Genomic DNA, 5,548 nt, shown 5'->3' with positions numbered 1-5,548 from the left:
GAGTGGCATATCTATTAATTTATTTTTTCAAATGCCTCTTGGTACAGAATGTACAATGTACCAAAAACACACACACTTAAAGACAATAGGGTAGTTTCTTTGTCTCACAGTTCTCATACAAATCTTGCAAAATATTCTGCAATGGAGTCACAGTTTCTCATCCTGTGGCTATAGAAACTGATGTTAGTATTTTACGATGCTTGGTAAGACAAGACTTAAAAGTTGTGTCAGGAAAAGCCTGCTTGAAAGGATGCACTCCTTTCAGTTTTAAGTAAGTTTTGTCAGTGACCTTTCATTCTGCATTGGAATTCTAAGGCCTAAATGGTAACGTGAAACAGGTAGATATTGTTTTTCTTCTTCTGTTTTGTGCTTTGTTATGTACGCTTCAGACAGAAACTTTTTGACGAGAGTCAGGTTTTTAATTTTTTAATTAATTTATTTTTTTGTGGCACTGTGTTTTGCATGCCAACCAACATCATGTGAAAAGCCCATTTGGTTCTTTGCACCACACTCGACGTGCTATCAGGGTAGTGTATTAAATGCATCATTTGTATTGTGTCTTCTTTTTGTGTGTGTGTGTGTGTGATTCAGATGTGTTGGAAATTCAAGTTAAAGCACAACAGAGTTGTGAGGTTATGGACGTTTTAGATGTTTTCTTTGTTGTTTTAAAGGCGCATGGTCCCAGTGGTGTAGTCAAATGCGTACGCGGGCGCATGGCGCAAGTTTCCTATAGAGACCTACGCTATCGACTCCTCTTTTGCGCTTACGCTTTGACCCATTTTCCCTGAGTCCGAAGAAGTCCGATCCACTGTAGTCAGTGGCCCGATCACAGTTCGGCTCATGATTCGGCTGAGGGAGATGACAGCTTTAGCAAACTTCTTTTGTGATGTCATACTAAGAAGCACATATGCACGCACCCTGGCATTACTGCAGACTGCGTGATGCGCAGAGAAGACAACGAAGGCAACGTTACCTAGCAAAACCTATGCGCTTTACTCTTGATGACAGCTCAACTTCGGCAATCTTCGTAGCAATGCTAACGGTGATCGGCACTATCATTCAACAGCGCCCTCTACACTACCGGGACTATGCGCCTTTAAAGACAAGATGAAGCAGTCTTTGTTGTCAGGAAGTATTGTCTCTCACAATGTGATGTGCACAACTAACAATCATGTGCAAGACTTCTGTCACAGTGAACGATTTTTTATTATCATTATTATTATTTCTAAGATGTCATGTGTCATCTCGCGTCCTTTGATGAGGAATCGTGCCACAAACAGTGGAGGGATAACTGGCTCGGATGACTTCTTGGAAGAAGCTCATTATTCTTCATTTCAGAATTTTTTATGTATTTTTTTTTCTCGCTGATTGAAAACAAGCTGTTGTTGCCTTTATCTCACAGAAGATGCACAACGCGCCCTGGTCTGTGGGAATGCAGTGAAGATTGTAGAATGTAGCAAAACCAGAGTACTCATTTTGTTTAGATGTTTTCCACAACCAAATGTTCACCAATTTGCATTGTAATTATGTTGTTATATTGTGGAGAAAGTGATTTTATGTAAGACTTGTAGTACATGCATGAACCTCTTTTTTTTTCAGAATTATTTGCACTTTTAGTCTAAGTTCTAGTTTGTGACGGTTAAAAAAGTTATTTCTAGACTGAATTTAATGTAGGAATAGAGAAATCTGCTGCCTTTTTGTTCAAAGGTAGTCATGGTGTCAAGAACAGTACCTCTCAAAATTCACAAGTGGTACTTGTCATACTTGAGATACAATTCTTCATATTCTAGAGATATTCTATCAATACGGAATCATTGAAAGTAACCATTGGTGTCATGTAGAGAGAGAGAGAGAGAGAAAATAAAATGGTTCACTCACAATATTTATTAAACGAGTTGATTATTCAAGCTGGAAAAAAAAAATCAGATTTACGAACATATTTGCAACTGATTGTGTGTGTGGATCCACATACTGTAGTGTTTGTTTACAAGCTGTCTGCTTTTATGGATATCTTACACTGCCAGCATTTGTAGTATCGGGTATCAAAGGAACCATAAGATGATGGTCAGGTACACCCATGCCCTTAAAGGGATCGTATAGTTTTGGTAGAGACCTAATTTCAGGTTTTTAACATTTTTTTTTTGTGAGATAATGAGAAACCTCTTATGAAATATGAAAGAGCATGTAATTCTATGAGGAATTCAACGTTTATTTGATGAAAATTGGTTTTGAAATGGCTGAGATATCCAAAAAAGAGCGATGCTTTGTTTTACTTTGTTTTTGGATGTTTCAGTCATTCCAAACCCGATTTTCATCAAATAATCTTTGAATTCCTCTTAAAATGGTATGCTCTGTACTATATCATAGGTGTTTTCTTGGTATCTCGCAAAAAGTTAAAAGCCCAATTCTCATCTCCACCAATACTGTACCATCCCTTTAATTATGCCCTTCCATTTGGGATTGAGCATGTAAGAAGATCATTGACTTTCTTTTTATTGCACACCTCTAGTTTGGAAAGCATCTTTGAGGTGTTGCTGAAGGGAAAGGCATGCTTGTCTGACCCATCAGCCTGATGGCTATGCTGCAGAAAATTAGTGTCTTTGATTAGCATCAAATTGGCAACAGTGAATTTCACCGCACGCCGAACATGGAAGAAAGATGTTATGGAACTCGTGGTTATCATTAACTCTGCAGAAAATTAGAAAACAGTTCCCGAAATTTTCTACCATGAGAGTGAAATGTTAACTTCAATATTTTACAATGTGTTGTCCATTTGATCAGTTTAATGAAGATTTAGCAATTCAGAGATTTTTGATAATTCTGCTACAGAACTATGGAATATGACTCAGATGTGGTTTGAATCGATTGTTCAACATGAGAAATTCTGTAATGGTTATGAATGATACAAAAATATTTTAGAGTGGCACAGCATCAAACTTTAGAAATTAAGTGTCTTGGTCTTATGTTATGAATTCTTCAGCTGTGAAATACATGTATATGTCTGTGGTTTACATTTGACTCAGCGCTGAGCCCTGCTCCACTTGGTCAAATTGGGCACCAGGTTTTAATAGCCTGCTTGGCTTTGGTTGGCATCAAACTTAAAAAAGGGGGTCTCTGTTTCTGCAACTTCTTTGACTGAACATTACAGGCAACTCCAATCGGAGAACACATCAATATTATGGCCTCGCTCGAGACAAATCTAGTAATCTTTGTAGGTGTTCAAACACACAAACACACACAGGAAAAGACAAGGGAGGAAAGTGAACAGCCAGTACGGGATTTTTGTTTAAAACGAGCCTGCTCAAGTCGGACCAAGCACCTTCGTTGACAAAGGGTAAAACTTGTCTGTGTGTACAAGAGACCAATTGGTTGTGTGACTGCCGGTCTACCTCTGGAATGGTTCTGCCAGCATGGACTATGATATGTGGCATTCACTCGCTTATCATTTTGTTTTCTTTAACATGATACTATGCTGTCGGAAAATATGCTGAAATGCCCTTCCCCTGCCACCAACATAGAAAAAATGTTACAGTGGAACCTCGTCATAAAGAGGTTGGATATAACAACACTCATAAAACGTGATTTTGCAGGTCTTAACCTTGTAATATTTCTTTGTTATTCTACCCTAATATAGTGAGAAACCTGATATAACAAGGAAATTATCATGGTATTATTTAGGCCTTTGTCATAACAAGGTTCCCTTGTATTTTTCAAAACATTTTTGTTGACATTTTATTGAGACTAAATTATTTTCTTGCTTGTAGTATTTGAAAGGAAGCCTTGCCTTTTCTTGCCAATATTTGGCCAAAATTAAATCAACCTGCTATTCCGTATAATGTCAATATATTTATCTGACCCTCATTTCTTTTCCCCAAAATGAATATTAGTCATCAGTTCTTCTAGAGTACATACTAGTGTATTTTCATTCTTTTTATGCTTATATTATATTGTTCACATATGTGTTCAGCATTGTAATTGTAGTATATAATATATATACCAGTAAACACTATCAACAAAATGCATATATTTTTGTGTGGATTGTATCAGCTTGTTGTACATTAAAAGAAAAGATCTGTATGACATGCAGCTAATACCTACTGAGTGCTGTGAATGTTTTTTGTTTTGTGTTAAAAAAACAACAACACCTCATTATGAAGAAAAAATTAATAATGATTTTGCTTTATTATAGAAGATACACTGTACATGCATATGATATTCTGTACAAGATGGGTCTCAAAAGCTCAGTGAATGATCCCAGTATGCAAAGTGTGTTTTGAGTGTGGGTAGATATGTGTGTGTGTGTGTGTGTGTGTGTGTGTGTGTGTGTGTGTGTGTGTGTGTGTGCGCGTGTGCGCGTGTGTGGATGTTTGTGGGTGCATGTGCTTGCAGTGTGGTCATGGCTATAATTTATGCAATGCATTGCTTTTTTTTTGTTCTTCATGATTTTTTTTTTCCTTCAGTAAATTGTAACAAGCCCCCTGAATACACATGGTGTACTTCATAATGTAAACATGCTTTTCAAATGTATGTAGAGATAATTGTGCAGAAGTAACTTTACCCCGCCCCCAATGCTAGACAACTGAAATGCAATATGTGAACTAAGTGAGTGGGGTGAAAGCAAGAAAAAAAAAATGACATAATATACCCAGAAACTTGAACGGAAATCAGTCACAACTAGATTACACATAATGCACATGTATGTATGCCTCATCCCAAATATACACACACCACCACATTTGACTTCTATAATTATGTATCAACTTAAAGCCCCCAAAGAATGCAGTGCTCGACAACGAGTGATGTCAGACCAGGGGGGCGTTTCATCAACGAGTTCGTCGGAGGTTTTCACCGACAAATTTGCTATCAGCCAATCAGACATAAGGATTTTAGTAGCTTTTAACAGTTGTCAGTGTAAATCACTGACAAAAAGTTTCATGAAACGGTCCCCTGATACACTGTTGAATAATACTGAGCGACGAACACAGATGAGCCATCAGCTTCCTGACTGCTGTGGTATAGTGTTCATCATAATTTATTGTTTATTTAGAATATTTCAAAATACAATTTCAGACATATCTCATACAAAATGCATAAATCATATACAAACACTGCACAAATCAATTAATGCTCCACTGAGATCTGTCATATCTCAGGAAATTACCGGTCAGCTGTTCGTAACCACATCAATAAGTGACAACTCTTGACCAGTAATGTCCTCATGCAGTGACCAACACATTTTGAAAATGACCATTCACATGTGAATGCAGAATTATATGAGACAGGGTATTTTTAAGATGGACATTTCTGATTGGTCAAATCGATTTTCTCCCTATTGCACACTTGATTATATGCCATGACCTTGGCAAACAACGACATGAAAAGGGCAATATGCCTTGACCAGTAATGTCCTCATGCAGTGACCGACACATTTTGAAAATGACCATTCACATGTGAATGCAGAATTATATGAGACAGGGCATTTTTAAGATGGACATTTCTGATTGGTCAAATCCATTTTCTCCCTATTGCACACTTGATTATATGCCAT

Source organism: Diadema antillarum, unplaced genomic scaffold, assembly GCF_040938485.1.
Source record: "Diadema antillarum isolate AM-2024a unplaced genomic scaffold, OU_Dant_1.0 scf00000112, whole genome shotgun sequence".
NCBI classification, from domain to species: domain Eukaryota; kingdom Metazoa; phylum Echinodermata; class Echinoidea; order Diadematoida; family Diadematidae; genus Diadema; species Diadema antillarum.
The sequence above is the reverse complement of the archived record's forward strand: the minus strand, read 5'-3'. Positions refer to the sequence as shown.